We start from the raw sequence: 12,573 nt of genomic DNA, 5'->3' as shown, positions 1-12,573 counted from the left end.
TATTCTCACCCCTCCCTTTGCTCAATGCTGCGTATACAGCTCCATACAAGAGTAGTGGGGATTGGAGTTCCTCTGTGCTGGGTGTACTGCTACGTCCAGATAAGTTGCTGTGGTTTACTTTTCAGTCGTTTTTCTGTTTTCATTTGTTTTGCATTGCTGTTCTGTTCGTCTTCCCAGGGGCCTCTATAGGGATAATCAGGGCCCAGAAAGAAGACTGTGGGCCCGCCTCTATTCGAGGCAATTACTCCGCTTCTAGGCAGAGACCATTCATCCCCACTGCTACGTTAGGACCTGGCTTCCTTCTCCCTGAAATGGTGCTACTGTTCAGCATAGAGTGGTGTGCGCAGTTCTACAGTGCATGGTATTATCAACTGCAGTGGTTGTGAACGTCACCCTGTGTCCGCACGGATGTGATAGTACCTACATCATTTACAAGAGAGACCAGAAGGCATCATTATCTGCACCTACATAATTTACAAGGAGAGACAGAGGCAATGCTATATTCCCACATAATATAGAGACAGAATTATCTGCTGACATCATTTACAGAGGGAGAGACAGGGAGGTAATGCTCTCTGTACATCATTTACGGGTAGAGACAAGAAGGCAGTACTATCTGTAACTACATCATTTACAGAGAGAGACAGGGAAGACGTGCTAGCTGTACTTCATTATTTACAGCGAGAGAGGAGAAGGCAGTACTGCCTGTACCTATATCATTTATATGAAGACATAGGGAGACAGCACTATCTGTACCTACATCATTTACAGTGAGAGACATGGAGGCAGTACTATCTGCTCTTACATCATTAACAGTGAGAGACGGGGAGGGAATAGTAACTGTATCTAAAGCATTGACAGAGAGATCCAAAGCGGCAGTACTATCTATGCCTACATTATTTACAATTAGAGATGAGCGAGCACCAAAATGCTCGGGTGCTCGTTGCTTGAGTCGAACTTTTCGTAATGCTCGAGAGCTCGTTTCGAGTAAAGAACCCCATGGAAGTCAATGGGGGACTCGAGCATTTTTTTATGGGACCGATGCTCCGCATAGGTGATGACTTGTGAAACAGCAGAAACCTCATAAAGTCATGGAAACACCACAGAAACGGATAGGGAAGGGCAGGGGCAGCATGCATGGCTGCATCTGAGGCTACCAGGTCCCACTATTAAGCCAAAATGGGGGCGAGAGTCTGGCGGTCACCCCCCTAACAATTTACTTGTGACAAACCCTCATTAGCAAGGCACATGCCCTGGCACATCTTAGCCAAACACCACACTACCAGCAACCCAGGACAATCACTGCGGGTGACACTGCTGCGTCTTCTCCTCGGTTACATGCTGGCATTGCAGTCCACAGCGCACACAAAAGTTTCCCTGTGCAGCGTTCAGCTGCCCTCATGCCACAAGCTTGCTTCATAGCCACACCACCCTCATGTCTATTTATAAGTGCATACTGGATGAGGAGGCACACACTGCAGAGGGTTGGCAGGGCCAGGCAGACCCTCTTTGAAAGTGTGGGCGATAGCCCACAATGCTGTTAAGAATTAATGATAAATTGATGTACGATCATCATTCCAATCCCGTGCCACCTCCGTCACAAAATTGTCAGGAGCCGCAAACGTGGGCATAAAGGGGACTGAGGTGCCAGCACTTCTACACATCTCCACAATGCAGCAATACTCTGTGTGGGAGGCAGGTGAGTGGGCCCAGGGTCAGGCTTGGTCCCAGCCTCCACCTTGTGTGACCCAAGGTGCCGCAAGTTACATAGCAATGGGAAATCCATGTGTCCCCACACAATTCATTCTGTATAGGTGTCAGATAGCTCAACTCCGCAATGGGAAGTCTTTGAGTACTTTGGGCTCACCTATGCTGTCGGTGCACAAAGATGGTATTACACTAGAAGAAATCAGAGGGCCCAAACATGGCAGAGTTTCACCCCGCCAAGGACCTCGGCCCACATTTCTGTCCTAGTCAGTCAGTGTATTTGTGCCAGACAGGTAAAACACCGCAATAGGAAGTCTTTGTGCACCCACAGCATAGGCGAGCCCCTGGAACCCAAGGAAAGTATAACACATAAAGAAATCAGTGTGCTCAAATATGGCAGTTTCCCCCTGCCAAGGACCTTGGCCTTGGCTCAGACCCTCATTAATTATGGGCATAAAGTGGACTTGGATGCTAATGCAGCTGTGAATATCTCATTAATGCATTAACGCTCCTTTTGTTTGGCCTAAACCAGTGTCTCAGATAACTGTGGTAACACAAGGGAAAATACATGTTGCCCAGCGCTGATCCTCAGACCCCAAGCAGGAGGATGAGGTTGCATAATAAGGCCGAGAAACCATGACCGAGGTAGGACCCGCAATACTCTGTGTGGGAAGTACGTGAGCCGGCCCTGGGTCAGGCTCAGTCCCAGCCTCCACCTTGTGTGACCCAAGGTGCTGTGAGTTAAATAGCTATGGGAAATCCATGGGTCCCCACACACTTCATTCTGTGTAGGTGTCAGATGGCTCAACACCGCAATGGGAAGTCTTTGAGTTCATTGGGCTCGCCTATGCAGTGGGTGCACTAAGATAGTATTACACAGGAAGAAATCAAAGTGCCCAAACATGGCAGAGTTTCACCCGCCAAGGATATGAGCCATGGCCCACATTTCCACCCAAGTCAGGCAGTGTATTTTTGCCAGATAGGTAAAATATCGCAATGGGGAGTCTTTGTGTACCCACAGCATAGGCGAGCCTCTGGAACCCAAGAAAAGTATTACACATAAATAAATCAGAGCGCCCAAACATGTCAGAATTTCACGCCACCAAGAACCTCTGCCTACATTTCTACCCTAGTCAGTCAGTGTATTTGTGCCAGACAGGTAAAACACCACAATGGGAAGTCTTTGTGTACCCACAGCCTGTGATAACCCAAGGAACTCAAACATGGTATTACACATGAGAAAATCAGAGTGCCCAAACATGGCAGAGTTTCACCCCACCAAAGACCTCGGCCCACATTTTTTACCCTAGTCAGTCAGTGTATTTGTGCCAGACAGGTAAAACACCGTGATGGGAAGTCTTTGTGCACCCACAGCATAGGCGAGCACCTGGAACCCAAGGAAAGTATTAAACATAAAGAAATCAGAGCGCCCAAACATGGCAGTTTCACCCTGCCAAGGACCTTGGCCTCAGCTCACACCCTCATTAATCGTGGGCATAAAGCGGACTCAGATGCTAGTGCAGCTGTGAAAGTCTCATTAATGCAGTAACGCTCCTTTTGTTTGGCCCAAACCAGTGTCTCAGATAACTGTGGTAACATGAGAGAAAAGGAGGATGAGGTGGCATAATAAGGCCGAGAAACCATGACCGAGGTATGACCCGCAATAGTCTGTGTGGGAAGTACGTGAGCCGGCCCTGGGTCAGGCTCAGTCCCAGCCTCTGCCTTGCGTGACCCAAGGTGCTGTGCGTTAAATAGTTATGGGAAATCCATGGGTCCCCACACACTTCATTCTGTGTAGGTGTCAAATAGCTCAACACCGCAATGGGATGTCTTTGAGTTCCTTGGGCTCGCCTATGCTGTGGGTGCACAAAGATGGTATCACACAGGAAGAAATCAAAGTGCCCAAACATGGCAGAGTTTCACCCCGCCAAGGACTTCGGCCTTGGCCCACATTTCTGCTCAAGTCAGTCAGTGTATTTTTGCCAGATAGGTAAAACACCACAATGGGAAGTCTTTGTGCACCCAGAGCATAGGCAGACCCCAGTAACATTTCTGTAGCAAGAGTATAGGCGGACCCCAGTAACATTTCTATAGCAAGAGTATAGGCGGACCCCAGTAACATTTATGTAGCAGAAGTATAGGCGAACCCCTCAAACCATTCAGTAAAAACTGCAGAGGCGGACCCCTGTAACATGTCTGTAGCAAGAGTATAGGCGGACCCCAGTAACATTTCTATAGCAAGAGTATAGGCGGACCCCAGTAACATTTCTATAGCAAGAGTATAGGCAGACTCCAGTAACATTTTTGTAGCAAGAGTATAGGCGGACCCCAGTAACATTTCTGTAGCAAGAGTATAGGCGGATCCCATTAACATTTCTGTAGCAAAAGTATAAGCAGACCCCTGTAACATTTCTGTAGCAAGAGTATAGGTGGACCTCAGTAACATTTCTGTAGCAAGAGTATAGGGAAACCCCAGTAACATTTCTGTAGCAAAAGTATAGGGAAACCCCAGTAACATTTCTGTAGCAAGAGAATAGGCGGACCTCAGTAACATTTCTGTAGCAAAAGTATAGGCGAACCCCCTCAAACCATTTAGTAGAAACTGCATACGCAGACCCCAGTAACATTTCTGTAGCAAGAGTGTAGGCGAACCCCTGAAACATTGGTAAACCAAGAGTATAGGCAAACACCTGAAAAGATTTGGTTACCAAGAGTGTAGGCGAAGGCCGGAAAAATTAGTTAGATAACAGTATAGGCGAGGGCCAGAAAAATTGGTGAACCAAGAGTACAAGTGCACCCCTGAGAAATTGCTCAACCGCAAGGGCAGGTGAAACCCATAAACATTTTTTAAGGATACAGCTCGCTGTTGCATAATTTGTAACAGAGCCTCGCACTGCTCTGTTTGTAATAAAGGTCTACCACGCGGACCCGTAAATTGTGATATGAAGCTGGGGAGGCCAGAAACTTGCCTCTCTCCTAATCCCGCAGCAGCCGGCTGTGATTCACCACATCCAGGAACTTAGCCTGTGCCCACACCCTCACTTGGACGCCCGTGTCAGCGTCCTCAACCCTTACCCCTACTCTTCATCATGGCGGATTAAGAATAGAGCAGGGCCCAAATAAATTACCCCACTGTACAGCACTGACAACTGTGGCTTAATTCACCGCACACAGAGACTTGTAGATAACGAAGGCTCTATGCTGTGACTTGAAAAAATTAACCCGCTGTCTTGAGCTGATACCTAGGGGTAATTTACCGCTCACAGAGACTTGAAGATAAGAGAGGCTGTATGGAGTGGGAGAGGACTCTAAAGCCAGTGGATAGTGCTGGTAACTGCGGCTATCTCAACCCCACCCAGGGAAGGGTATTGTGAGACGCTCTGCACAGCGGCAGAGCTGAAATACTTTGCAGTGGCCCAGGAAATATTACAGTACTGTTTATCGGCGAGACCTCTGTCTAAAGCACTGCAGACACAGAACGGTATAACTGAAGTAGTTTGCAGTAGGCTAGGACATGTTAGAGTGCAGTTTCATGGTGAGAGCTGGTTGTACGGCACTGCAGGCTGAGAATGCAATTACTGAAAGGCAGGGAACAGGCCTAGATGCGTTATACAAAAATTGATGCACTACTGCTCCCAGCCAGCCACAACTATAATGCACACGGTCAGATGCAGCCCCAAGAAGGACCGTTGGGGTTCTTGTACGGAGGATCAGGACTGTATAACTTTCCCTATAGAAGCGTCTCTGTCCCTAAACTCTCCAGACTGAGAATGCTATAGTTGAAATAGCCTGCACAGCTCGAGATGCTTAAAAAAATGGTGCACTACTGCTCCCAGCAGACACAACAGTAATGCACACTATGCAGAGTAGCCCAAGAAGGACCATTGGCATTCTTGATGACAGGATCCTACTCTAACACTGTCCCTATATCAGCAGCAGCACTATCCCTAACCTCTGCCAGCATGCATCTGAGACGGGCGGGACCATTTTAAGTACTCGGGGTTCACCTGATCGGCCCAGCCACTCACTACTGTGGGGAGGGGGGGGGGGGGGCTGGCACATCACAGCAGGAAGTGGTAATGCCTTCCCCGCATGTCTATTGGCTAGAAAATGGCTCTAAACATGCGGGGAAGGAAATGCAATTGACTCGAGCACCGCGTGGTGTTCGACTCGAGTAACGAGCATCTCGAGTATCTAATACTTGAAAGAGCATCAAGCTCGGACAAGTGTGCTCGCTCATCTCTATTTACAATACCTGGAGAGACAGTGAACCAGTACTATCTTTGTCTACACCATTTTGTCTGTATCAATTTACACATTTTGTAGATAAACTAATACAGCAAGTAAGTTGACCACTACATGCCCCTAAGAGAAAAATCCAAAAGTTTCTGCTGTGTTCTCTATTATCTAAGAATGAAGACTCATAGTCTGAGATATAGTTTAGGATACGACAGATATCCCATAACTGAATATTATTCTGGTTTATTTTCACTAATCAGGAACACTGAAGAAATAAACACTTTCTTCTCCTTTCTTTAAAGGAGAATTTCCATGAGCAAAGTTTAAAGCATTTGTAAGAAGCATCAAAATCTATTCTCCAATGGATTCTGATACAAACACTGAGCAGCGGGGAGATGTAACCTCTCGGAGAAAGCACTTTGAAGGTCCATCTGGCATCCTGAGCTTCTGCGTCACCAACATCCAACGTTTTCTTCAATACTAAAGCGAAACATTGTTGTCATAGAATAATTTAATGTCAAATGCAGAGGACAGAATCACACACAGGATAACAGTAAATAGTCTGAAAAACTCAACATAAGCTTAGTTACAAGCATCTAATGACTGAAAAAGGAAAGAAAATTTCTCTTTGAAGTTAAAATAAATCCACAATAATCAAAAATCTATTAAATATAAAGTTTTATCATTTATTTTTTTATTATTATTATCTAGGAAAAGAGAATAACAACCAGCATGTCTGCCATTAGTGCTCCAGTAAAGGTCGTCCTTCAGTATGTCTTCATTTAATGGTAAATCTCATGTATCTAATTATAAAACAATGTATCCCCTACCCCAATTGATACATAAGTTGTGAAACAGTCTGCTCGGGAGTTTCAGCAGCTTGCTGTCGTCTGTGATGCATCTGTAGGCTGAGAGGTTATGGCAGCTTGGGCAGCAGTCATGCACTTTGCTACAAGGGTCTTTCGGCCAAGTGCAGGGTTCCTTTTTGCTGGCATGACTAGACTGAAAGGGTTTTCATTTATGAGAACTCAAATTCAGTTTAGGTACAGTGTGTTGGTGAGTAAAGAAAAATAGCTACAGTACATAATATCATCAAAAAGATTCAAAGAACCTGGAGAAATTCATACACAAGGCTGATGGTCAATATTTGATGCTCGAGACCTACGGGTCCTCAGTTTGCACTGCATTAAAAACAGGCATGATTCTGTAATGAAGAACAGATAACAGAAATTAATTTTACATATATAAAGATGACATCAACGGTTTTAAAAAATTAGCAAATAGTTTAACATAAAAACTTGATTTGTACAAGAGATTATTTTCTGATGGCATATTCCCTTTACCATGAGGCTGTCCGTGTCTATAATTTGACAAAAACCAATGGAAGTCAAAGAGTCATGATACTAAGGCACCCAACAGGGCACCACAACTTCTACAGTTTCATACGGTTCTGATCGCATCAGGTCACAGGTCACAACATGATCCCATTTACAAACATTATAAGTGGCTTTGCAATGGAACGCTAAATGTTGCTGCCAGTGTTCTTTAAATTACATCATCTGGATGTCACTAAGTAGCAAATGCATTAAATCACAGGTTAATCCCTGTAAGAGGGTTTTCCCATGAATGGGAATTAGCTCCTATTACGCACCTAAATTTGCCGCTGTAAATTTCGCCCCAAAATCTGCAAGTCTCATTGTGAATTTAGATGTGGAATTGTTGGCAGAAGTAAGTAATTTTCAATTTGCATCAACATATGCATGGAGCCATGTGGAGTTTGGCACAGAGTTTACTGAGGCTTGTAGTGCATCCTGTGGCTTAATTCCGACCAAGTTTAAGGCAACACATTCCAAATTGCAGACAGGTTGCAGGTAAATCACAGTCGCACATGACTTACCTTGAAGTAAGCCCTAGCCTTTTTACTGACCTCACTAATGGGCATTAAAACTGCATATACATCTTTTTAAGTTGGAGGCTTGGCTCACTACTGACAGCTAGTGTTAGTCGTCTTGATCAGCAGGGCAATAAAATTATCCCAATTTTTGCAAAATTGTATTAGGTAAGTACAAACTAATTTTTGGCAATAATCGCTGGAAAATAAAATTTCCCATAATAGCTGCTTTAGAGGTCAGTGTGCAGCCAATCAGCAGCCCAGGCGCTTATTTGATGTCACCAAATGTGTCCTCCATTTTGCATGTGGACAGCAGTTTCATTGGATGCCTGTATAACATGACCTAGCCATATATAACATAGGCACAGTGTAACCAGCGACTATTTTACAGCTGAGCACAGGACAGAGGCTGCAACAAGTTTTTATGCCTATATAACATGTGGTCTGTTATATAGGGACAGATATAGAGGATATATTACGGCTGGGTATAAAAGCTTGTATACCAGCAGAGAACATAAATGGGATTCAATTGGAGGGAGCAGAGAAAAAAGCTGCATCCCATTTATATGCCTATATGAAATGTGGTCTGTACATTGGGAGGAGGGATATTTCTACTGTTGTCAACATATAGCAGCAAAGTATGACAAACTATGCTTTGGCGTGGGGAATACTGCAGTTCTCTGTTTGTAGCCTCAGACGTCCTTCAAGGTCACCAGCACGGCCGCTACAATCTTTTTGAAGGCCTAAGGGTCCTTTTTGTAACAAGCAATTTACTGTATTAGTGACTAGGAATGACTGAACAATCGGTATTTTAACCAAACGATTACTGAACGAGCCAATGATGATTTTTATGCCTGCATAAAATGAATGATGAAAAAAAATTTTTTTTTAATTATCATTCGTCATTTGATTGTTCGCTGCGTTTAAACTGTATGATTATCATTCATTTTTGCTTATTTGAACAATTTTTTGAACGATTAGAGTTATGCATAAAAAGATCTTTATGCAGCTAGCAGTGATTTTATGCAAACTACAGTTAGCTGAAAAGTTACATAAGACTACATTAAAAAGTAAACAAAAAAGAATTAAGCAAAAATAAAATAAAAAAGAAACATAAAGAAAGCAAGCAGTGGAGGGCGTGTCGATGGTGGTGCCGCTGCTGTCCTACTCAGGTGTCGCTCAAGTGTCTTACAGTTGCTGCTTCTTCCAAAACAAAAAATTTCTAAAGCACAAGAAACTGCTCTAGCTTTTCCTTGGAGAAGGTCTGTGCTTGGCTGTTCTGTTTACCTGTCAGAACTTGTCCTTGTAAAATGTATGACCACTTATGAAAGCTGGTATCTTCCTTGGCACAATTTTGATCTAGGGCACCCTTTGTTGGCCTTCTTTTGTTTTCAGTGACAACAGTGTGCTACGATTCACACCTACACCATTTTACACTATTTTGACCAATTTTATGGAGGAACACAGTGTTCCCCCAGATGTGTGGATGTATTCCTATGCACTTTTTTAGTCTTTGGCTGCATTGGGGACCTTCTGGAGGGAAAATTAGTGAATTCGATTTTTACTCCCATTTACTTTAATGGGAATTGGAATCAGCCATCACAATTCACACCGATTTTTGTGTAAGAGGCCTGATGCAGAAATTTACCAATTGTTCCACTAAGCGTTCATCACTACTGATATCCAGGCACTTTCTCTAACTGTCAGGAGAAAAGAAATCTCTGATCCTGTCAGTTTAACCCCTTATATGCCCCAATCAATAGTCACTGCAGCATGTAAGCAGATTGGCATGTTTGTCTCATGGGACCTGGGGTTCTATTGGTTCTCTGGAGCTTTCCTGATCAGGTGTGGGGGATTGTCCTGGCTGTGTGTGTCTCCAGTCAGCCAATCACTCCAGGTCAGTACACATTAGAGCTGTCTTCTCAGGTGTTGCTGTCTTCAGCTTTTTCTGTTCTCATTCTCTCTCTCTGTCTGTGGTTTGAGCAGATTCTATGTGTGGTGGCTGCAAGAAAAGTTTGTGTTTTGTTTGGTTATGTCAATGGACTCCTGGTTAGTGTAGGGACTAGCGGTATTACCGGGAGCTGTGGCGTAACATAGTGACATAGTATACTAGACAATGTCCATCTAGTTCAGCCTGTTTATCCTACAATGTTGTTGATCCAGAGGAAGGCAAAAAAAAAAAAAAAAACAAGAGGCAGGAGCCAATTAGCCCATTTGGGGGGAAATTCCTTCCTGACTCCCTAATGGCAATCAGACTAATCCCTGGATCAACCCCTAATAGTTCCTACCTGTCTGCGTTAGGTATGAGATATTTTGTGAGGGGTTCATTTTATTCCCCTGCATCTTATGTGGCAATTCCTTTTCGTTCGTGAATACGCTTGAAAAGAAACTATTTAAAAGGTTTGCCTTTTCTCCATCATCTTCAATGATTTCTCCTGCGTTATTTGTTAAAGGGCCAGTGATCTCAGTGCAAATCCTTTTGCTGTTAATATAGTTAAAAAATAGTTTCGGGTTGTTTTTGCTCTCTTTGGCGATCAGTCTTTCAGCCTTCTCCTTAGCAGTTTTGATCTTATCTTTGCATATTTCGTTTTTTTCCCTGTACGATTTTAGCGCTTCTTTGCTACCTTCTTGCTTTAGTAGTTTGAATGCTTTCTTTCTTTCGTTTATTGCCCCCCTTGCAGTCTTGGCGAGCCACATTGGTTTCCTTTTACTTGATGTTCTTTTATTTTTAAAGGGAATAAACTGCTCACATGAGGGGATTAGGATCCTTTTGAACTTTTCCCATTTGTCGTTTGTACTGATATTTTTGAGGACGTTGTCCCAATTCATGTTACTGATAGTAGTTCTAAGCTGATCAAATTTTGCTTTACTAAAGTTTAGTTTATTTGTCGCTTCCTGAAAAGGATTTTTATTGAATGACAGCTGGAAGTTGATTATATTGTGGTCACTGTTCCCCAAGTGCCCCTCAACCTGTACCCCCGTTATTCGGTCAGTTTTGTTAGTTAGTACTAAGTCCAGAGTGGCCCTTCACAGATATAGATAAAACAATAAATTTTATTAGGTAAGTATTAAAATTCGTGGGCTCACATATAACACTCACAAACATAGGACTAACATAAAAGTATAAAAATAGAGAACCGACCCTGGTAGGTTGGTCGTGAGAAATAGCTGATCCCCTATTCACCTCAGGGAAGCTACATCGATAGAGTGTTTTCACTTTGAGATATTCTCAGAACGTTTTAATTATCCCCTTAGTGACCAAGCCTGTTTACGCCTTAATGACCAGGCCAAATTTTGCAAATCTGACACGTGTCAATTTAACATGGAAAAACACCAGAAAGGTTTTGCATATCCAAGCGATTCTGACATTGTTTTTTCGCCACATGTTGTGCTTCATTTAGGCGGAAAAAATAGACCGATAGAAATTGTGTTTATTTATTAAAAGCGCCAAAATTGGGAAAATTTTGAAAAAATCGTCATTTTTTCACATTTCCAACTGCAATATCTTAAATATGTGCAAACATAATATAGAAATTTTTGCTAAGATTTATATTTCCACCCGTTTACTTTATTTTGGGCGCACATTGGAAAAACTTTCGTTTTTTTTTAAACTATTTAGGATACGTACAAATTTAACATTACTTTTCAGCATTTTGAGGAACACTTTGTTTTCCTATACCAAGCCAAGATTGGAAAGGCTCATGAGTGTCAGAATAATAGATACCCCCCCAAATGACCTCATTTTAAAAACTACACCCCTTAATGTATTCACTGAGGGGTGTCATGAGTATTTTGACCCCACAGTTTTTTTTCAGGAATTAATTCAATTTAGAGGAGAAAAAGTAAAATTTCATATTTTTGCAAATCTGTCATTTTAAAGACATATTTTTTTCCTATAGTTTACATGAAAATCAGGATTTACACCCCAAAATGGATACCCCTATTTCTCCCGTGTTCAGAAATATACCCATTGTGGCCCTATTGTTATATCTGAGTCCACAACGGGGCCCAAAATGAAAGGAGTAGTCAGTGTCTTTCAAAACAGAAATTTTGCTTGAAGTCCTTTTAGGCCCCATAGCACACATGTAGAGTTCTTGAGCGCCCAAAACCATAGAAAACCCCCACAAATGACCCCGTTTTGAAAACTAGACCCCTTAAGGAATTTATCTAGGGGTGTACTGCATATTTTGACCCCACAGTTTTTGAATGAATTCAAACCAAGCAAAAGGAAAAAATTGTGATTTTCGTTTTTTCGGCAATTCTGTCATTTTAAAAACAGCTTTTTTTGTACAGCACACATATGAAGGAAGACTTGCACCCAAAAATGGATACCCCTGTTTGTCCCGTGTTCAGAGACATACCCATTGTGGCCCTAATCTTATGTCTGGATACACAACGGAGCCCAAAATGAAAGGAGCGACCGGTGGCTTTCGGAACACAAATTTTGCTTGAAGTCCTTTTAGGCCCCATTGCCCACTTGTAGAGTTCTTGAGCGCCAAAACCATAGAGAACCCCCACAAATGACCCCATTTTGAAAACTAGACTCCTTAACGAATTTATCTAGGGGTGTACTGCGCATTTTGACCCCACAGTTTTTGAATAAATTCAAGCAAAGCAAAAGGAAAAAATTTGGATTTTTGTTTTTTTGGCAATTCTGTCATTTTAAAAAAAGCTTTTTTTGTACAGCACACATATGAAGGAAGACTTACACCCCAAAATGGATACCCCTGTTTGTG

General features: G+C 42.9%; 1 long non-coding RNA gene across 1 annotated transcript in view; it reads right to left on the bottom strand.

Annotated features, from left to right (window-relative positions):
• Positions 1–6,607: 6,607 nt before the first annotated feature.
• Positions 6,608–12,573, bottom strand: part of LOC136579775 (uncharacterized) — an 87,355-nt gene continuing 81,389 nt past the window's right edge. The window contains exon 2 of the long non-coding RNA XR_010786915.1: positions 6,608–7,150. This is a non-coding gene — a long non-coding RNA (uncharacterized lncRNA). The remainder of the gene's footprint in view (positions 7,151–12,573) is intronic.

Source organism: Eleutherodactylus coqui, chromosome 10 (assembly GCF_035609145.1).
Source record: "Eleutherodactylus coqui strain aEleCoq1 chromosome 10, aEleCoq1.hap1, whole genome shotgun sequence".
In the NCBI taxonomy this organism is placed as follows: Eukaryota; Metazoa; Chordata; class Amphibia; order Anura; family Eleutherodactylidae; genus Eleutherodactylus; species Eleutherodactylus coqui.
Note: the sequence above shows the minus strand (reverse complement) of the source record. Positions and strands in the feature narration are given on the sequence as shown.